Raw genomic sequence first — 23,358 nt, 5'->3', positions numbered from 1 at the left:
CCTCGAGTCAAACGGAAGCGGGGTGCCGGTGTACAAAAAAGTAAAGTTACAAAGGGAGCTCGACTTGCCAACCATGTAATCAACCACGGAGCAACCCTAACCACTGTTAGCACGCAGACTGATGTTGTCTCTCCTCCAGCAAGACACAATATTATTGGGGACCCTGTCCTTGCTACTGCTGTGGAGACTACTTTGGAAACTGCACTAGCCCATATCAAAGAACTGATTGACAAGTATTTCATTTTACTTTGGGAAATGTTAGAATGTATGGATATTGCTATGGACAATCAAAGTGGTAGTCAGGCGATTTATCATCCAGATGTCAATGTGTGGGGAGGCGCCAATGCCAGTAGATGCTAATTTAAGTCATACCCTATGGATTTCACGTTCTATTCCGTACAAAGAGTCTCCTCATGTTAATTCTTGCACAACATGCCGTAAAGCAAAAGTATCCTTTATGTCGAAACCTATTCCTGAACAGGGGAACACACAAGATGTATCCCGGGAGCTTCATGCAAAGCCCTTGGGTCCTCATAGTACTCACCCTGAATGTCTTCACCTTGGGTCCACATCAAGCAAACCGAGTAGGGGCACAATAGATAGCTCAAGGAGTAATAGTCCGAGACCCAATACCGATGTTTTGAGCCTACCCTCAACCACCTGCCCTTTCGTTCTAGTTCTGGCTGGCTTTTCTACCCTTAAAGGGGACCAGAGGGAGTCCGGGCTGACTTGGTTAAAAAAACATAAAAGGTTTGATCCATCTGATAAGAATGAGATTCTTATAGTCCGCAGAGTCGGGTGGGTTGGTCAATCTCCCAAGCATACAGATGGCAATTGTATCGTGATCAATTTTCTCAGGCCCTATATGGTTCGTTGCCTATTAAGATGCTGTGAGCAAACACTTACAGAAAGCTCCAGCATCTTTTCACTCTCCCTGGGTTACTTCTACAAACCACCATCTAGGCATATCGCAAACGAGTCTGCCCCTCCCCCGTTATTCAATAGGTTCCAGGCCTTATCAGACTTAGACACTCAGGAATCGACAACCATCCTTCCTGGAATAATTCACTGGATTCTTTACCCCTTCCTCTTATTGATATGCTGGATGACCAGCCAGTTATAACCAAGGCTAAGGCTGACAGAGATTTGAGTATTTTTAGCTGGAACGTAGCAGGCCTCTTGTCGAGGCTTGGCAATCCGGACTGGCTATGTTTAATAAATGAACAGGAAATGGTTATGCTCCAAGAGACTTGGGCCACCAAAGAACTACACCTTGAAGGGTTCCTTTGTTATAACACTGTAGCCCCTATTCCCAAATCTGGTCCCCCTTTGGGGGGCTTATCTATCTGGATTAATATTGCTGCTGGTGGCAGCATTAAGGTTCTACCAACAAATAGCCGCAATTTCCAAGCTTTACTGTATAAAGGGAGAGTCTCTTTCTATTTTTATAATAATTATTTTTACTCCATTCCCAATGGGAATTTTATTAAGCTTTTCGATTTTATCTCTAAACTAAATTCCGAGCAAGACTCAATGGAAACAATGGGCATTCTTTTAGGAAGTGATTTTAATGCGAAATTAATAGACACAACATACAGCACAGGGTTTTGCTACTCCGGCCCTATCTGGTGTAGGGGTGCAGAGCTAGTCGTATTTTTGAGCATACATAATCTTACCAATGTCATGGACATCGTGAGCGTATCACACCCTAATAGCCATCCTGAGCCTACATTCAGTGGAAGGGGATGTTCTTCCACTATAGATTTTGTCTTTACTTATTGCCATGAGCCAAGGGGACCAAAGCCCAGTTAAAACAATGTTGAGACTAGCCCCCCGGCCCTTGATTACTTCCGAATGTCTGACCAGGAATCTAATGCCCTCCACTGATAATTTAAGACTAACATGGAGGGGTATTAATAATAATGAACTGTTTCAGGCACTGGTGCAGGCTAATATGCATCTCATAAATTTCTTGTTTATCAGCCCAGGATCCATATCCTGAGGCTGTTCAAGATTTCACCAAACTTTGCCTAGCAATTAAAACCCTTTTATTAAAACCTATTCCTCTCGCGAAACACGGCCCGAGATGGATTGACCACGAGTGCTCTGAGGCAAATAGACAACTGCGCAGAGCCTTGTCATCTAACCCAAGGTGTAACCGTGAAGTGAAACTGGCCAGGCAGAGGTATAAAACTGCGATCATCAATCGGAAAGGGGACATTCTAAAGGACAGACAGAGATTTTTCTGTTGCCACTGCTTTGCTTTAGTGGGCAAGCTCCAATACTAGCCTGGAATGAACCACTGCTGTGGTTGCCCTCAGTCCTGATGCTCCCCACTAATCCTGTGAACCCCCACAGGTTAGCACTAGCCAAGATGCAGTAAGGCGATGTGTGGCCCCAGCCTCCATTTCTACCCTTAAACCGCTGGCCTGAGGGAGCAGAATGTTCGATCCTCTAGTTGCAGATAGGATTGCTGTACAGTGTCCTGCTACTGGACGTCCACCACAAATCACTTAACCTGGGATAATGTATGATGTATGAGGGTACGAAAATAGCTGACGCCTTGCGTCATCGTCGACAAAGTCTAAACACACTGTTACCCCCCCTGAAGTCACACAACATATGCACATGATCAAACACTGTCTACAAAATTGCACTGTATGCAAAGGGTGCGATGTATTGTGCCAAACATGAAATAGTACTAACATTTGCTCATTCTTGTAGAGTGCTTCGAGCCTAGACCTATTTACACTCAGCAAAACCAAACATAAATAAACTAATTGGATATTAATAATGCCTTTTTGTTAAAAATGACAAGCAGCAGCTGATTTGTGGCAGTTTCCAGACATATGCCCAGGACGTTATACGCAGATCTCTGAAGCAAGCACTTTACCCACTGATGTATACTGCTTGGAATGGAAACTGCGACCTCCAGGTTACACAAAGATCTCTGCAACAGGTGATTTAACACACTGACCTGAGCCTAAGGGTCCACTTAGGACTTGAAACCAGGTGCATGTAAATCAGACTTATTGTTCAGGACAATTACGTAGGATTTTTGTTATAAGCTGAAATTCTGTATACCTTATTGAAAAATTAATTCCCCATTCCATGTGGGAGACCGCGTCACAAATCGTATGAATACAGGGCGTCAATCAATAGTGATAGACATTGTACTTGCTGTGAAGCAATGAGAGTATTTCAGTGATTTAGGTCTTACTCTAGCCAAGAAATAGTTGGGGCTATATTTTATAAATAAAGTATACCTTGATTTAACAAACCTAAATTTTACAGTCTGGTTTTTACATATAAATACTGCATGTCTATTTAAATAAATATCAAATACAAATATGTAAGTAGTGACATAAAGATATTTTTAATATGTAAGTAAATTAATATATTGACAGCAATTCAGTATTCATAAAAATATTGTGCTTTTTGGGTACAAGGCATTTTGTCTGCTGTCTATTTGACTGAACTCGCGAAGTTCAAGTCGCCGCTGCTTAGACTGTAGAGTAGTCTCGGCTCTGACACCAATCCACCTGGAAAGTGCCTCCACTCCTCTAGTCACTCACTTGTCTCATACCATTTCCCATAGCACCCAGTATAGACTGTAGTTTCCTCACTCCCATTTCCTCAGCGGTAATTGCCATATTTTCAATATCCATCATGTTGGTGGTTTCCATTACGACCTTTGGCGAGATGCTGTGTTCTTGTCCGTTCAGCATAATTCAGGCTTGTGTTCGTTATCTGATGTGAAATTTCCAAAGGTTCTCGACTGGCAATTCAGGAAAGGATCATAGAGCTGGAGCTGATGTATCTGTATAGAGGGTAAGAATGAGGTAGCATTTTATATATTTTTAGTGGCAGAGAATAATACATAGGGGTATATTTATGAAAGATGTTGCATCACTCTAGTGTCATGCAACGGGGCGCAAGAGCGACAAAACTCTTACGTTTGATTTATCAAGCCATGCAAGGCCATCTTGCTTTGCCTTGCATGGCTTGATACGTCAAGAGTAACGCAACACAGTGCAAATCACTGGGTTGCGTTACTCTGCCACAGGGATGTGTACCATGGATGGAGCGTGGGTGTTCCCTCACACCCACCCATGGATTTTGGCACATTCCCTGATTTTCCATTACTGGTATACATGGGAATGAGTCAAAATGCTACACTTCCCCCAGTGAGACGTAACAAGGAAAAATATCTTTATTTCTCCTCGTTATTATCTTTAGTTCCCCTTGTTATTTCCTCTTTCTACATGTGCTACGTTTTGCATAACTCATAGGAATAGGAATATGACTCGGGATTGTTTCTGAGCAGGAAGATGTATAGACTAGAAGGCTCACTTTAAGGATTGGATTTCCTTAGGAATAAGAATTTTAAAGAACTGACTCTAGAGAATCAGGACGCCTTAGCAATAGGAAATGGAATCTTCCAACCATGGTAAGTGGAGGGCTTAGACATTGGGATTTGAAATCACTGCTTCTACGTGATAGAAGGCTCAGACTTTAAAGAGTCGTTTCCCCAAAATAAAAAATGTCAATTAATTTACTCTAGAAAATAGAAGGCCTTAGAAGTAGGAAACGGAATGTCCCAACCATGGTAAGAGTGGGGCTTTGAAATTAGGGTGTGAAAGTACTGCCCCTAAAGAACAGAAGGCTCTGACCTTTTGTTATGGATTTCCGTAAGGCTAGGAAATTTAGGAAACTGACCCTAGAAAACAGAAGTGCTTAGCAATATTATACAGAAAGCCCCAGCTCTGGGAAGTGGAAACCTTGACACGAGGGAATGGAAGATCTGAACCATATGCAGTAGAGGTGCTCAGTTAACTCTTGTAGTGTAGTTTCTATATTCCCAATAGGCTCTGCGCATTGGAATAATATATCCTATAGATTTGACGTAGGACTTAGGTCGACTAGGTCTCTATCGAATATATTAGACTTAATTGTGAGTGCCAGCTAGCTCAGAGGTCACTAGAAACTTTCTCGAATACACAAGAAGGGATTCATTTCTGACAATCGCATAAACATGACAACTTTGTTTCCCCAAGAATAAATGTATCTTCAGAGTCGTGGAAACAATAGATAGATATTTTACTCAGTCAATCGTGCATGCTTCGTTTCATCAGAGGTGCAGAGAAATAGAGAGACAGGTGTTTTCAATAAAAGGATTTATTGAACAGTCTTCTTTCTCATGCAAGTAAAGTGAACTGCTACAATCGTAATACTGGTTGCAAAGTATAAAGCGTACAGTAAGAAGAGTATTATAAAATAATACTGTAATAGTGTTTTATGGTTTCTAAACCATAGATAAATACATACATAAATAACAAAGGCTAAAAGTACTCAACTGGTGCTTCTAAAATATGCCTACCCCAATGTACCTAACCCAAGTCTAGTATGTGGGAAGAAGTAAGTGAGGTGTAGCATAGGATTCATTTTTCTTTGCCAAGAATCTAACCAAGATTTCTCTTAGGGTCTAATCAGCTCCGTTCCTTGGTTTTAGAATGAAGGAGATCTGGTATCTCTGTCTCGGGACTTAATTTCCCAACACCCCAGGAGGGGAGCTTGGAAACACGGGAGCTGCATTCTCACCGGGAAAAATGCAGCCTCTTGATCAGTGCGTCAGCTGGAGGATCAGCTTCCTTCGGCCCTTGCTGTAGCGAGTCGGCGTCGAGCAAGTAGATAGTCGAGCTGCTCCGAACAACCATGTGATTGCTAGAGCAAGTGTATGCATATTTATAACTTGAAGGTGCCTAGTTTGACGTAAAGTCGGGCATAATAACGTCATCAAAGAATCCCAAGGGAATGGTAGTTCTTCGAAAGCTCCATGAGTTCTTGGACAAATCAATATTCAAGCAAGGGGATGTCCCTGACTGCTGAAGCAGAGTTTTCCAAGAAATTGTTGTGGCTTTTTGGAACAAGTGGAAGTAGCCATGCCTGTATTTGGATTGCATGAGTTATGTCTAAATATGGTTATGATTTCTATGCCTATATAAGGGCAATGAAAAATTGGAATAGAATGGGGACCCCCTCTCAGGATAATTTCAGGTCAGGGAGTAGAGTGGAAAAGAAGTACCAAAACAACTGAAAAACTCCCTCTTGACCTATAATGTTTTTATCACGGGAATTATCTCTCAATGTGAATTGTACCTATATAAGGGCATGAATCGGTAAATTTCGCTCGAATCCTAAAACGCCATACAACACCCACTCCACTTTATTATGTTCGACATTACTAAACTCTAAGCATTTAAAACATATCTAATGCATGTTGTATAAAAATCCCTCCCAAAATACATAAAATGCATTTGAAATGGTTGTACACAAAAGATGAGCATTTGTGCTGTACGCATTTTAAAAGCAATGTTGTCATTCAAAGCATGTAGTGTGGCATTGGAACTGCTATCAGAATGAGGTATGAAATAACATTTATGAAATGGCTCTTAAATACAAAAGAGAAAAATCGAGACCATTCCATGACAGAATATATAAACTGTTTAGGTTGTGGACAAGATCAAATATTGTCTCTTGGAAGTGTTTCAAAGAATTCTTGTTCTCTAAGAATAGTTCTACTTTAAGCAGATTACTTTGTGCCCAAAAAAGTTAAATTTTAGAAAAAGTCCAATCTCAGAAAAATAGAGTTCTAAAGTTGGAAGTTTTTGTTTTGAAAAGTCAAGGTCGAATACAGAGTCCCATAGAATGCTGTGTGATAACTTTAAAAGTAATTCTCGTTGTTTGGAGAGAATTAGTCAACCACAGTAGGTGAAAGTTGGACCACTTCGTTAAGTAAACCGATTGCACAAAAATGTGAAGCATCGCCGTCAGCGTTAGCCGCATTAGCAATGTTCGTCGGAGGTGGAGATGGTACCTGTGTGCCTGTCGATCCACGTATCTCACCGTCAGCAGATTGCGTCTGTGAGACCTCAACGAATGCCGTCATCAGGATTGGTAGACGCCGCGGACAACACAATGCATGAGCCGTTACCGAACCAAGCAAAGTATCAACATCCGTTGGCAGTACTGATAGGAGTGTTAGACAGATGACCAACACGCATTCTTCTCCACATAGCAGGCATCGTAGAACAGGTAAGATGCAATCTTGCCAGATTGGTCGGAATGATAGAAACCATGTGGTATTCAACACTCTTAAACGAGCCAAGCCCAGAATCTGTATCATGCGCTCACGACACTTCATTGCCAGGAGAGTGTTCTCTATGGTAATCTGGGTGTCGCTGCTGACCGGACTTGCCATATCGGAGCAGAAGAAACAAAAATAGTATTCCTGCTATAAGTCCCAAAATGAGAGGCAGGCCGCGGAACACAGAGTGCACGAAGTTTGGAAAAATGCAGAGGACTGCTTCAAATGGTGCTAACAGTCCCGAAAAAACTGTCTTAAATACATGTAAAAGGTGTGGCGGGAAGAGGTTTGGCGCAGCGGCCAGGGCGACTGACGCCGGACGCTGGGGCTCACGGTTCGATCCGCGGCACCGGCGGCAGGGGTCTGCCCAGCACCATGTGACTCTGGGCAATAGCTTGCTTAATCTTCCCGACGGCCCCCAGCGCCGGGAAACCTACGGGTAGCTGTGCGCTTTACAAATACAGGATTATTTATTATTATTATTATTATTATTATTATTTATTATATTATGTACAATGCCACTGGTATCAGACATGTTTAAGATACGACCTAACATTTCTATGAAATGTACAGGGCAGTCTGTCGATAATAGGGCATGTATCTCTGCAGAGGACCTTGCAATCTGTAGTTCATACGCCTCTTTGGACGAGGTCAGTGGCACCGTTTTTTGTAAAAGAATGGCTTTTATTCTGCTTAAGGTATCAATTCGAATAGAAGAGATGTTCAGTGAAGGCCATAACGGCGACTCCCCGTCTGTCTTAGCTTTAGGAAACAATACTTGCATACAACAAGTGACCCCGACTGACACAGTTACGAGATAGGCTATTCCTGGCAATATGCCACAGCAGCTGTGATCATTCAACATTATATAGCTTCCGTTAGAAAGCTGCCTAAAAATTGGATCTATCACTGCAGCTGGAGAACCTTGCAGGAGGCAGGATAAGTTGGTTGAAGAACCATCACAGGCTCCATGTAAATTAATACCCTGACATAAAAGTGTACGGCTTAGTGCGCTTTGACATTGTGTACCACTAAGAAATACTTCTTTTCCCCCACTCCAACATCTGTGTGTATATGGTAATTCCCAGGTTGACTTTATGTATTCTTTACCCAACCATTCATACACGCCAGCTGGTATATGTTTCAAACAGTATTGAAAATTGAAAATTGTGACTGGCAGATTGATTATGGCCTTGTATTAGCCTTTCTGTTGCAGGTTTTTCTGTAACAGTTATTGGTAATCTTTCCAGTTTTTCTATGCTCAGCACCGTATAGTCTGCTCCACTTTGTGCCAGAGTGATTTGTTTATCTGTAAGGTTAAATGCGGAAAACAATGAAGTGGTGTTGATTAGACGCCATGGCACATATCCAGAATGAAGATTTTGCAACGTCCAGCCTAAAAGCATTATAGAACGCAATTGTGACTGTCCATGCTGTAGCTTGAGCAAGTCCTGTTCCATTATGTCTATGGCAGAGGATACTATGCTGTCCAAAGAATAAATTCTGGATGACAAAGTCGTTAATGCATTGTAAACTACAGAGAGAGCTTTCTCTAAATTAATACAATAAATTTCTCATATTCATTCTGCAGTCTCTGCTTGTGTCATTTTCCAAGCTTCAGTATAAATGGCGTATATAAAACGTTTATGATGTTGTTTCGCAGGACCTTGTAAGAAGTACCTTAAATCAACGCCATCTTTAAGTAAAGATAAGTGTTGTTTAACCTCTGGTAGTGTGGATTTTTGTAGCCACTCAAGGCACAGTTTTCCTAGACTGTATGTTGTTACTATCCCTGGATGTTGTCTCTGGACATATCTTGGATCCGGCCTAGTTAATGTAAACCCTTGTGTCTTATTCAGGAATCTATCTTGACAGTTGTTTGTGTCTGTGGGCCAGATTAACCATTTCTTCCAATCAGGATCAGTTCTGTTTTTAAGTAAAATTGTTTTTACGTCGACTCCTCCCTCTGAAGTGTTTTTGCTATCAGGCGTCGGTATGGACAGTTTGTTTAAATCTTTTATCTTGGCCAGGCCAAGGCAGGATGCCTGTTGCACAGTGTCGTTCAAAAACATTATTTGTTCAGGGATAATGCAGGCTCTAAATAAAGCTTCTATTCCCTGCACCTCCCAGTCTTTTGAGCACCAGATAGTTTTTTATTTCTATATTGTCACTCCAAAAGTCGAAACCTAATGAGGACAGCCAGGCAAAAAAGGCTGCAGAATAAATTTGCTTAGTATTAGTCAACATACTTTTCATTCCTGTCTTATTAACATTTTTAAAGTAAAACGTTTGCGGATTAGAGGTATTAAAACCTGAGAAGTATGGAAATTTTTCATAAAATGTTTTTGAGCTACCTTTTGGTGGCGTTGGACAATGTTCCCATTGATTGAAAGTATAAACATTTCTAGGGTTTGCAGATTTGTGCAAATAATGATGACCATCGTGATTGTAATAGTACATTTGTGCATAATCTGATGAACCTTCTAAGTATTCATGTTTTGTATATTTTACAGACATCTCTAAGTCTGGCATCATATTATTAACTGTCTCAAAGTCCCAATCATCAGAAAACGAGCTGGATGAAACAAAGTCACTCAAGAAAACCTTGAATTGATGTGGAATCTTCAACAGATTTGCCGGGCCAAAGATGTCATAATCAGTTCTGTCTCATGCTATACCACCAGGTATAGGAACAGCTGTGATGTTCACTGATATCAAGTCTCTTTGTTCACGATGAGATGATTTGTGTGGCTTGAGGAGCAAGTTGATGTTCTTACTTGCTGTGTCCATTTTACTATATCTTCCATTTATCAGCATTCCCAAAGTTAATACAAGGATTAGCCAAAATAGGAGAAAAAGTACGCCTAGCACATCCAAAATTCAACCCATGGTGAAACCAGATACGTTTTTTCAAGTTGCTGAAAAAGGTCTGTTACTTGTTCTTTAAAAGTTTTATTTGTTGGCGTAGTTTCAGGCTCACTGGGATCCTCGGAAAATGTATCAAAGTTAATGAAATAGCCAGAGGCAGTTCTGTTAATGGTAGGTATTGCATCAGAATTACTTGAAATCACTGGAGCTAGAGGATCCCTTGTCATGTTAGTATAGTCAGATGATACATCATTGTAGACAGGAGTGTCTTGACGAACTGTTATTTGGGTCTCAAGAGGCACACGTTCCAATGCTTTTCTCACTGCAGATTCTTCAAAGGTGATGAGTCTCTCAGTTTGAACCTCTTGGATAGTAGCAAGACTTGGTCGTCTGATACATCTTTGAAGTCCACTGGGCCTACTACTTATTATTGGCCACATGGTGTGGTTTTACCAGGTCAATGGATACAAACCTGTTCTCCTTTCTTCCAGAAAGAGGAGGCAGTAACACTGTCCTTGATCTTTGGATTGCTAAAACAGTTACTGCTTTTCTGTAAGAAGGCCCAAATTCCTTCTTATCCGCGATCTTTTCTCCGACTAGATCCCCAATCTTTGGAATTCAGATAGGCCTTGCTGGGACGGGTGGTTCTCCTTCAGTGGTCGTTGGCTTCTGTATTGTGTTGCTTTGACTTCTCCTTTTTTCATTTAAGTCCTGCAAAATAGACAAACGGTCTTTGATATCAAAGGATTTTTGTTCTACCACTGAAGTGTGACAATCAAGGTCCTGGACAAGCATTTTAGTACCAAAAAGTATTTCATATGGAGTGATTCCACCCAGAGAATTTCTTGGCAGATTATTTAAACTACGTTGGACACTTATTAGATGTTTGACCCATCCGCAACCTGAGCCTAATACCCTAGCTGTTATAGGTTGCTTTATGTCCCGGTTTTTTCTTTCCACTACAGAATTTCCCTCAGGACAGAATGGACTCGAATACCGCAATGCAATGCCCAGATTGGCAATGGCCTCCTTGTAAGCTTTTGAGCTAAACGCAGGACCCTGGTCAGAATGTAGCGTGCCGACTGCGTATGTACCGATAAAGACTCGCAAATCTTTTATAACAGTTTGGGCATCAGCCGAGCACTGAGGCCACATCCAACTGAATCTTGAGCATGAATCCACTGCGACCATGATATATTTATAGTTTCCACCCCTCTGTAAGGGACTGCAGTGGTCCAAGTAAACGTATGCTAATGGTTTAACTGAAATTAAAAGGGGCATCTGCGCCGGCCATTTCACTGTTGAAAACCTTCATTTTCTGGCAGATTTCACATTCCAAAATATAGTTTCTGGTCTGTTTCCTCATGCGTGGCCACCAGTATCTTTGTGTTAATAATGACACTGTGGCGGAAACACATGCGTGTGCAGAGGCGAGCCCTTCATGTGCTGCTAAGATTAATCCTAATCTATGTTCCATGTTTGGAATTACTCTGTGCCCCACTCCAGGGATTTGAGCAAAAGGAATATTATTTACATCAGTTATATATGAGTGCTTGAGTGGAAAGCCTTTTGGTAACGTTTTACCGTTATCTTTATTGGAAGCGGCGACAGCCTGCATTATTTTGCTGTCTATTTTTATTTCCGAACGCGTGATTGCAGCTACGGAAGCCATTTGCACAGCTGCCTTTGCGGCTTCATCAGCCAATGAATTCCCTGCAACGTAAACGCCATCATGCTAATGACTCAGTGTATGGATCACATAAGTTTTCTGTAGTTCTTTCTGTAATTGAACTACTTGTTCCTAAAGCAATTTATGCTTGATTGTACCACCTTTTGCATCTTTGAAACCGTTTTGAATCCAATTCTGCAAGTATTCATTGTAAGATTGAACGCAATAATATAAATCGCACACTATGAGTGTGGGGAATTCGCGATCGGTATTTTCAAGCACCATCTTGAAAGCCTGTAGTTCAGCTCGCTGAGCTGTACAGTCTCCAAGAGATTGAGTTTTTGTGACCATAGGTCGGAATTTACCATCGCGCCAGCGACCTTTAACGAATGCACACACAGCACTATAAGCTTGTTTACCCCCAATTGCGGACTGTGCTGTATAAATTATACATTTGTATTGTTCCAGAGGCAGAATCTCAGCTGGCAGAGGACATTCTTGTTAGTATTGTAGAAATTCTAGTGTTTTTAAATAAGGGTCAAAAATGTACTCAATGTCTGTGGCAGCAAGAGAGTTAACCCATTGTATCCATCTTCGATGTAAAGCCTTTGCATTTGAATGCTCGCTTTTGTCACTGCCTCTAAGGCAGGTACAGGAGTAATGGCCATTATGCATTTACCCTGTGCAAGAGCTCTCTCTTTTGCTACTGCAGTTTAAACCGCTGTCAGAATTTTTACTGTTGAAGTGAATTTCATTTCAGCTTGTGTGTACAAGTGTGATTTGTAAGCAATTGGTACCTTTTCACCTTCATTAAAAGTTATGTATGTGAATCCGCATTTTCCTGGGATTATTCTGATTACAAGGTTGCGTACGTTTACACGTGTCTGTAAATGTGATGTTGCTAACATGTCCGTTTGCACTGAATGCAAAATTTCTGTGTGTTTTTGAGTCCAATTAGTAGTTTTGAAATCAGGTTTGATTAATTCTTGGAGAGAGGTTTAACCCTTTATGCGTAGTTTAGAATGTATGTTCTTCCAAAATTCAGGAAACCTAGAATTGACTGTAACTTTTTCAGCATTTTTGGAGGTTGGAGCAGTGCACACTTTTCTAAAAAGTTGTCTGCCAGGCTTTTGCCTTCACTTGATAACACATATCCTAGAAAAAGGACGTTGAGGTGGGCAATTCTTGACTTTTTTAAAGTTGAATTTGTACCCTTCAGAGGCGAATCCAAGTATAATGGTATTCACTCTGTTCAAGTGCCTGTCCAAGTCATTGTCTGTTAGATAGATATCATCGACATAAGATAATGCCTCATCATCTTACGTTTCTAGTAACTCTGTTACTCTAGCTGACAATAACCCTGGACTATTCTTGAATCCCTGGAGGAGTCAACATAAGTGACGCTGTGTCCCCGTAACTGAGAAAGCGTAACTCAACTACCTGCTTTCTGGTGCAATGTTTTCACAGAAGAAACCGTTAGAAATATCTAATTTGGTTTTATATTTTTTACGCACAATGTTATTCATTAGTGCTGCACTGTGTGCATTTTGTACTGCAAAGGTTTTACAACAATAGTTTAAATGTCTGTAGTCCAAAACTAGATGATATGTATTCTGGTTTGGAGACAGGAAACAAAGGATTGTTCATTTACGAGGTGCATGTTTAAATCACCTGTTGGTATTCAAGTTGATCTACTATCTCCCTGACCTGTTTCTTAGCTTCTTGCTTAACTGGATACTGCCTTTGTGCAGTTGGTTGAGTTTTTTTATGGTGAGGGGAATTCTCATCCCATCCCACATGATTTTTATATAATGCTGGAGCCTGGGCTACAGCTAATTTTCTTGCATAGGTGTACTTTAAGTGAGTTGGAATATGATTCGAGAAGGCTGGCATAATGATGTCTTCGTCATGTGAGCACTCCCTGACAAATTTTGGTGGCCAGTCTTTTTAAGCTAGAAGAATGTCATAACCCTTAGAGAGCTTCTCCCAAAAGAGTGCTCTTATTTTCCTAGTTATGTCCCCCTCCATCCGGAGTGTTACTTCATATAACTTATGGGGTACACTAACCTTGGTATCAGCTGTTTCAACTTGAATGTACTCATTCAAGTCCACTATCTCCAGATGATCCTTCAAGATCTTGCGAGCTATGGTGACTTCTGCTGCGCTGTCCAGCATTGTCTGGGTCCACTCCCCGTTCTTGAGTTGTGTCCTCAAGATTGAGGAAAATAATTTTTCGATCAACAATCATTTTTAACAGGACTCCATTGGTTTTTGCTTTGCCATCTCGTGGCAAACATTTCCACAGAACCCACCTGGTCGTTTTTCCTGATGTACAAGGAAAATTCTATCAGCACGACAAAAATACATTTTTGCAGGCCTGCATTTCTGCCCAGGAACTGTCACCCGCCCAACCCCCTGTTCTCTTCAGTTCATCAGAAAGCCACATGGACCTCACCCCGAGTGAATGATTCATTTTTCCTCTCCTGCTCCCAGCCTGATAAAACATCCTTGACACAGTGATCAGGTTATCTAGACAATGGTCTGACTGCTGGACTCTAATTAGGGTGAATAAACAAATGACTTGACAGACCAGGCTTTGATCAGGCAATTGAACAATGACCTGAAAGAAAGTGCCCTGATCAAAGCAGAGTGGACAATGCTCTGTGTACCAAGCCCTTGACCAGGTCACCAACTACAAGCATAGAGTGGGCAATGCTCTGTGTACCAAGCCTTGACCAGGTCACCAAATACAAGCATCGCCTTGATCAAGCTATCAACTACAAACACTGCCCTGATTGGACAATGGACTGACAGCCTAAGAATGGTATGAGAAATGTATAAAAGGCTTGTAAGCTACAGAGTAAAGGAGCAGCCTCCTGGGTTTTGTCTCTGACTAGCTTGGGACTCTGTTCCATAGCCCGGGCTATTGAAATAAATCTGGGTTCCTCCTGCAGACGAAGGCTCCTGTGTCTCCTTTTACTACGTATGAAGGGTATAGAAGATTTGGGCGGTTCCCCCACCGCCGAGACCCTGTAAGTGGGTTAATCCGGTTCTTCAAGATCCTCAGCATGTCTAATTTTTAGAGCTGCTACATTCTTTTTGGTGAATTGGGTTTTGTTATTTTTTGGAACATGTTGATCGTCTTTGGACTTCACGCGTTCTTCTTTGTGTCCCTGTTCCTGAGGTTATACCTCTTTTCAAGGGCTCCTTTTGAGGAGACCTTCCTCGTGACTGAGAACGCTTCTCATTAGAAGTTTGTTTAGTATTTTCCCACTTCTTTTTAGGAGTAGTGATAGTGTTTTTAATAAAGACCTTTTCAGGACTTTCTGTTAGTTGGGTCTTAACTGGTTTCCCACCCAAACTATCTCTACCTAGTGCTTCATAGGATTTTTCAATTATTCTGGCCAGTTCATACGGTTGCTCAGTTATATCAATTTCTCTTATTTTTTGGCGAATCGCCACGGATGCTGCTTTACCTTTAATATTAGCTAATATTATAGATGAGACCTGTTTGAAATCTTTCAGTAATTTCATTCCCAGATTTAAAGCAGGCTCTGCCCCGTATTCATTTTGAATCTGTTTCAGGACATCTGGTATTACTGCCATAGACGGAACACCATGTGTTTTTGTGTAGATTGCAGCAAAGACTGTACCCCGTGTCGCAGTCCTCCAGATGTGGTGCGATCCCCATTGGTAAACGGATGGTTTAAATTCTGTGTTTCTCATGAGGGGTAGTATCGGGAAATACTGTCTCGATTTGAGTAATTTTTTGAGCTATCCAGAATGGAATATGTTCCCTTTTTGTGGGCAACTTACCAATGACTGATTGTACAGTCTGTGGTGTGATTTTATTGGTGTTCCTCTGATAAGGGGTCTGTTGTGGAATACTATAGGAGGTTGGACTGTTAGAGTCCTCATGACATATTCAACCAATTGTCTATGTATTTGTTTTAGTTGTTTTAGTTGAACTAATAGTTCTTCACTTGACATTTCTTCAATGTCAGGATGTGGTGCACAGCTGGCTAGTACCGGCCATGTTGCTCCTGGTATACCTAGTGGACCGAGCCTGGTAATGTGATTTTGATGTTATAGGGTGCCTTTAAACCAGAGATGGTACTCTTGGTAAGTTAGTGGAATTTCAATGTCCTCGAAAGGAGTGTATTCCTTTGGATGTGCCTCTACCTTGTAGAAGTGAAACACAAGTGATACTATATTTGCTATAGGGAAGAAAATCCATGAATAGAATACCTCTGTCTGCCGATATTAGTGTGTCTCTATGACAAAAACTGCTCTACCACCTCCTGATGATAGGCCATTTGTTATAAGCTTTATGGTGATGGTTTTCGTTAAGTTTCCCGGGATGATTATGGCATCTGGGTCGGTTTCTTGGAAACCTGTAATGTCTAAACCCGATTGGTTTGCAGTTCCTGCAGATCCACCATTCTCGTTTTCAGTCATTTTGTTGGCTGAAAGTTTTGCAGAGGAAACAAAGTTAAGGTGCACAATATTTTGGAACACTGTATCCTTCAACGTTGAACAAACCAAAAACTAATACATTGGATTTTCGTCCTACTCAGTTATGGGGGATATTTTATCCTTTTACCCACTCTAGACGTGGAGTATTGGAGTATTTTATGGAAAAAAGGGGTCTCTGTGAAAAGCACGACTGATGTACTCTAGTATCTAGCATTAAATTAGTACCTTACCAAATGTTGGGCGCCATGTAGTGTAGTTCCTATATTCCCAATAGGCTCTGCGCATTGGAATAATATATCCTATAAATTTAACGTAGGACTCAGGTCGACTAGGTCTCTATCGAATATATTAGACTTAATTGTGAGTGCCAGCTAGCTCAGAGGCCACTAGAAACTTTCTCGATTACACAAGAAAGGATTAGTTTCTGACAACCGCATAAACATGACAACTTTGTTTCCCCAAGAATAAACGTATCTTCAGAGTCATGGAAACAATAGATACATATTTTACTCAGTCAATCGTGCATGCTTTGTTTCATCAGAGGTGCAGAGAAATAGAGAGACAGGCATTTCAATAAAAGGATTTATTGAACAGTCTTCTTTCTCATGCAAGTAAAGTGAACTGCTACAACCGTAATACTGGTTGCAAAGTATAAAGCGTACAGTAAGAAGAGTATTATAAAATAATACTGTAATAGTGTTTTATGGTTTCTAAACCATAGATAAATACATACATAAATAACAAAGGCTAAAAGTACTCAACTGGTGCTTCTAAAATACACCTACCCCAACGTACCTAACCTAAGTTTGTACGTGGGAAGATGTAAGTGAGGTGTAGCATAGGTTTAGTTTTTCTTTGCCAAGAATCTAACCAAGATTTCTCTTAGGGTCTAATCTGCTCCGTACCGTGGTTTCAGAATGAAGGTGGTCTGGTATCTCTGTCTCAGGACTTGATTTCCCAACACCCCGCGAGGGGAGCTTGGAAACACGGGAGCTGGATTCTCATCGAGAGAAATGCAGCCTCTTGATCAGTGCGTCAGCTGGAGGGTCGGCTTCCTTCGGCACTTGCTGTAGCGAGCTGCTTCGGGCAAGTAGCTAGTTGAGCTCCTCCGAACTACCGTGTGTTTGCTAGGGCAAGTGTAGGCATATTTATACCTTGAACGTGCCTAGATTGACGTAAAGTCGGGCATAATAACGTCATCAAAGAATTCCAAGGGAATGGTAGTTCTTTGAAAACTCCATGAGTTATTGGACACATCAATATTCAAGCAAGGGGATGTCCCTGACTGCTGAAGCCGAGTTTTCCAAGAAATCGTTGTGGCTTTTTGGAACGAGTGGAAGTAGCCATGCCTGTATTTGGACTGCATGGGTTATGTCTAAATATGGCTATGATTTCTATGTCTATATAAGGGCAATGTGAATCGTACCTATATAAGGGCATTAATCAGTAAATTTCGCTCGGATCCTAAAATGCCATACAACACTCTGAGTGGACGGCCCTAACTTCAAGAAGTGTAAGGATCAGACCCTAATGGGTTTAATGTTGCGGTTTTATAGAGTATAGATCTCTGACCTTAAGAAAAAAAGAGTTCCCTCTAGGGAGTGGATATTCTGGAGGAGTGAGCTAAATGTGCTGATCCTAGCAAATGAAGTCATGAGCTTTGTAAATGGCTGCACTCCCCTTTCTAATGCAGACTGAATATGGAATGTTAGTAATGAAGAAAGGGGCATAGTTAACATATAGTCATGCAGCGTAGCAAGTAACCTTACTTCGCTGTGCTGCGTGATAGGGAAAGGGCAGGAAGGTGCTGTATTTAACAATGTATGGCACATTCCTATAATTTCCCAGTGCTGGCACACAATATGCTGCCTAGAGCCAACACTGGCACCCTTGTGCCATGCTGCAAGGGTGCCTGCATTGTGAGAAGGATTCTTTTGTGAAGGAAAGAACTGCTTCCAGCACAAAAACAGTCCCCTGAGGCATACTCCTCTTAGAAAGAGGAAGTAAAGAGGAGAAATAAAGATATATATCCTCGTTACGCCTCACCAGGGAAGGCATAAAATTTTGACGCATTCCCAGTTTTACCAGTAATGGTAAATTTAGGAATGCGCCTACATCCATGGTTGGATGCTGTGGGAACACCCATGCTCCAGCTATGGAACGCTCCCTGTTGCAGCATAACACAACGTAGCAATTTGCGCTGCGTTGCTATACTCAATTATCAACCCATGCCTTGCTTGACTTGATAAATGAAACTTAAGTGTTGTGTTGCATTTGCGCCACGTTGCTTGGCACAAGGGTGATGAGGCTCTTTCATAAATATGCCCCAACATGTGCAGATGGGTGCGCAATGCAATATTGCCAAATATTAGCACCTGAATACATTGAATCTACAACTCTGTGGGCATTAATACTGTTGTGGGCCTTATCTGGTACTTCCCAAATGGAGCTTTGTGCAAGCTCAATGGTAAAGGGTTACTGCCATTCACTAGCATAAAAAAGTATTGAGATTCATATCCATTTGTCTCCTAGAGGGGGCAGAGCTCTGGTCCTTTCGAAAGCTGCCACCATTGTTACTGTACAGGAGAGAGGGGCCAGCCACACCTTTTATGGCTGTTGTCCAGTGGATGCCTGTAATGGCAGTGTGCGAGCCAGGTAATGGAAGCAAAGTGATCTAAGCATTATATGACTTGCCAATGAATCCCGTTTCAGGCACCAGTCCTCCACCTCTACAAGTCAATCAGTATCCTCAATCAGAGTACTTCCTGTCCGACAGAGAGTGTTGTGTATTGATTTAGTTTCCTTATGAGTTTCCCGTTTCATGCCCTTAGATAGGTACATTTCACATTGCCCTTATTTGGCATAGAAATCCAGTCCTTATTTAGGCATAGCCCATGCTACCCAAATACAGACATGGTGTTGCATCTTAGCTCTTGGTATCTTCCGCTCTCTCCCATTTCCCCCTGCCCTTCATGCACACTTGGTATGGTCCGCAGCTATCCCTGGAGGCAACGATAGAATGTCAAGCGATATTGGTCCTGTCAAGCTGGGAGCACTTGTTTGATGATTTGATACCGAATAAAGTTTATGGAAACTTATCCACGTGTGGACATTCCTTACTACATTTTGTGGCGACGAGGGAAACGGAGCTGAGCCAGGGTCAGTGGGGTGCTCTCCCCTGGAAGAAGTTATGCTTGGACACGGACAACGAGTGAAGAATTGAGTTAATGAGCTGCGTCGGGCGTTCTTGAGTGAAGAGACAAGGAAGAGGAGTAAGTCCCGAGTGGATGAATTTTAAACTAAGAAAAAATTCTTCAGGTGAGCAGCTGAAGCAAATGAAGAAGGCTGAGCGGAGCGGGAGATGATATGGCAGTTGATGGTTCCCGCCGCGTTGTGAAGTGAATTGAAGGAAAGCCTTGGTCAAGAATTAGAGAATTTGGCTCTTAAAGAGAAATTCATGAAAGTAGCTACGGAAGCATTTGGAGAAATGATATGCATCGGGCGTTCTTTTGAAAAGTGAATGTGTGAGGAGAAGTAAGACCTGAGTTGAAGAGCTGTGACAGAGACGAAAGCTCGTGGGGTGAATTAACATATCCAGTTCAAGAAGAGGAGGAGAAAACAAAACGGATGGAAGCGTAGGAATATAAAGCGCCGTGAGGTGACAAGCATCTCGTGAAGAAATTGAGAACAGGGTGTCTAGCAAACCCCTGGAGAAATTGTGCTGAAGCAGCGAGCCGTGAGGTGATGCGCATTGGACAGCCTCTTTCTAGGGATTATATGGAGAAAAGAAACAGTGTGATGCGAGCGAGCACCTGTGAGCACCTATAGTCAGCTCACACGAGTATCGGAGCTCTGGTGCAAAGTCGTGTGTCATTTCGGGCACAGGGAAGGCGTGAATGCGGAGCTCGAAGGCGAGGACGGCTCCTGATAAGAATCTAGTAAGGATACGTGCTGCGCTCTGCGTTTTGAGGAACACTACACAGATGGCGCGTAGACAAAAGTAAACATTGACTCTCTGTCGGGTCCTCGGTGTTCCGCGGTGTGTTTGCTTTGAGGTTGTCATTCATCGAGCAACACTGTGCCTGACACCTTTCCCGCTCCTTAGCTAGATGAGGAGAGCAATGGACATTCTGTGAGGAAAAGCTCCCAAAGTTAACCTTTCTGGTGAATTCTGAAGGAGGCGTAAAGCCGCAAAGTGAGCATCTGGAATCCAAAAGAGTGCCCAGCGGATGAGGAACGAAAGTATCATAAAATTATTCTCATCGCATCGGAAAGTTAACCTCATGAGCATTGGTGAAAAGGAAGGTAATTTAACCCCGGCATAAGTGGTAGACTCTACCTGAGGTGATAATCCCTGCCAGTCAGCACGCCGTTATTCTCCCCGGCAGTGCGTCATCGCAATGCAGCGGGAAGCAGATCGGAAGAAGAAGCGACTTGGGTAAACACCCCGGAGGGTGCCTCAGGCGGAGCCCGAGCAGGCGTAGGTGAAGGTAATTCCTGGGTGCGTGAAAAAGATAATCGAAGAAGTGGAGATTCGTCATCGCGGGAGGAAGCTTCAAGTAGAGGTGAGAGGTGATAAGCAAAGAAGTGTCAAAGGCAAGCTGTCATGTGTTTCCAGCCGTGAGCTGCGTTGAAGAGACAGATTGTTTAGCGTTTAACCCAGAGACACATTCAGGCAGAGAACGTCCCAAGTTTAGCTGATGTGGGCGGTACTGTATTCCCTCCGATGAAGTTGAGGTACGATATCAGGAAACATTTGGCTTTCACAAGAGGAAGATATGTGTTGAGGAAAGAAAGGTTGTAATTGAAGTCTAAGTTGAACCTTTACAAACGTCTCTGAAATATAAATCAACGCTTCTGGTTATGAGATTTACTGAGGAACCAAGGGAGATCTAGGGAGGTGAAGGGTGAGACAGTTATATTGCTCAACTGGGCACGGAGACTGTACCCTGACCCACACAGGCGGGCTCCTAGTATATTGAACGTGAGGAGCGTCCGAGAGTGGGTTTTGTAACAACAATTCCCTTTCCCAGAAAAGTTGAATCGGGAAGCTTCACAGACGCCAGTGTCACCCCTACTGACTGTAAATGGTACAGACGCCACATTGTACTGCCACCCAGTGGGCTATTCTGCCCAACGCACTCTAGTTTACAAAATTGCAGAGGAAAAAAAAAAAAAAGGAATAAGGACTGAGACATCTAAAAGACGTCAAGAAAAATTAAATTCATAAATAAACACAGAAGTTCACTTATTATTACATGAGCACGTTTGTGAAGAGTAGTACTAATTCGGCGAGGCTGAAGGGGGCAGTAGAGCACGTCAGGGTGGACTGCATTCCTGTTTCATTGGAATAAAAAAGTAAAAGGAGGTGGTGGAACCCGCTACCCACAGGCCAGAAAGTGCGATCTCATCTATCGGAAATTTCCCTATCAGCACATTTCTTTTTCCATCGGGGGCATAGGAACACACAACGAGACACTCTCGTCCCGACATCTGCTGGAGGGAGATGAACATTGCACCATTATGAACTATCATAGATACAACAGCACGGGCAACATGGAGTGGGGCCAGAAGTACAATTTACCGCCGCCTTTGCCTTTTATGGAGGAGGATGAGCAAAATGTCACTGAATGGAGTGTGTGGAAAGAGTATTTTGAGAACTACATGTCAATTTTAGAGGAAGAGGCAGTATCCTTTGGGCCTAAGGAAAGGGCTGAAATATTGCTTTACAGCCTAGGAACTGGAGGACGGAAAAAGTACCGAGAAATGGAAAAAGCCTTCAGGATAGGTACGGTCAGGAATATTTATGAGGACATCTTGAGCGTATTGGATGAATATTATGTGCATGACTCATTGGGAAAAATACAAAGCGATGAAGTAAAGAAGGAAAGGAGGGGTGGCCACGACGAAGAGAATCTAAGTGAAATAAACCCGGGATGTACCATCTGTATAGGCGGAGTGATGACAGACATAATAACAGATTCAGGTTCCCGTCATAGTATGATGAGCAAGAGGGAATGGAACCGAAAATTAGTTTATAAATATGGAAACATATTCAAAGAGGCAAACATTTCCCCAAAGTCTATTACAGGGGAGGAGATCAAAGTAATAGGGTACCAAGTCATGAACTTAATGTACAGGGGAAATCAGTCCAGGAGCACAATCTACATAATAGAAAGTGGACCCACCCTCCTGGGGTGGAAGGATCAAATGGAACTGAAAATATCATACAAAGGGAGAAGAAGAGAACAGAGGAAGGAGCCGATGTGTTGCCCACAAAGCATGAGGGCAACAAAGGGAGGTGCGTCAAAGAACCCGACGCTGCCCCCCAAGGTTGCTGAAGTTGTTGATGAGGCTGCCAGAATTAAAGTACCAAGGGAAATCACCACCATAAGAAACATGAAAGGAAAACGAGAATCTTACCGATGTAGGGTGGATGAGAGAGAAATACGTAAGAAACTAGAAGGCAGAAGTAGAGAAGGTTTAGGAGGAGAAGAAGAAGTATCTGAAAGGAAGGGTGAACACACTAGGGCATTTGTAAATGATCGAAAAAAGGCTAAAGGTAAGGGTAATCCATACAATAGCAAAGGGGTGGGGCAAATGACCTTGCCATCTGGACTCGAGAATAAAGTGAGGGAGGAGTATGAAGTCAATAATCAAAAGAAAAGTGAAGTGGTCTCAAGTTGGAAGAGGGAGAAGAAAGGAGAATACCCTCGTTGGCCCTACTGTGGGACAGAGAGCAAGGTAATGCAAAGAGCTATACTAAACGATTTCCTGCCAAATGTACAGTCAGGACATAAGGGTCTGCACTATGATGATAGGTGCAAGCACAAGTTTCAGGATCTAGGAAATACCTCTGAGTTCTCCAAGGAAAAGTGCAGGATGAAACAAGAGGAAGGAACCAGGGCAGTGGTGGATCTGGTCGTTCAGCGCGAGCTATGGGAAAAGGAGGTCAAGAGAGTATTAGTAGCTGGTAGTAGCCAAGGAAGGAAGGACAAGAGAGTGCCGAGACCAGTCACCGGTGATGTCACTGCAATAAAGACTTAGTGGGCCCGAAGGAGTTTACTGGCTCTTCCCGGGTTCAAGTTTCTGTTTAAAGAAGTAATAGGAGCATCCCTTCCTGGGACATCTCTCCAGGGGGAGATGGAATGACTGGCAGGATTAGTTCAGAACTCCGCTTTGTTGATGTTCTTCAATT

Source organism: Lissotriton helveticus, chromosome 7, assembly GCF_964261635.1.
Source record: "Lissotriton helveticus chromosome 7, aLisHel1.1, whole genome shotgun sequence".
NCBI lineage: Eukaryota > Metazoa > Chordata > Amphibia > Caudata > Salamandridae > Lissotriton > Lissotriton helveticus.
The sequence above is the reverse complement of the archived record's forward strand: the minus strand, read 5'-3'. Positions refer to the sequence as shown.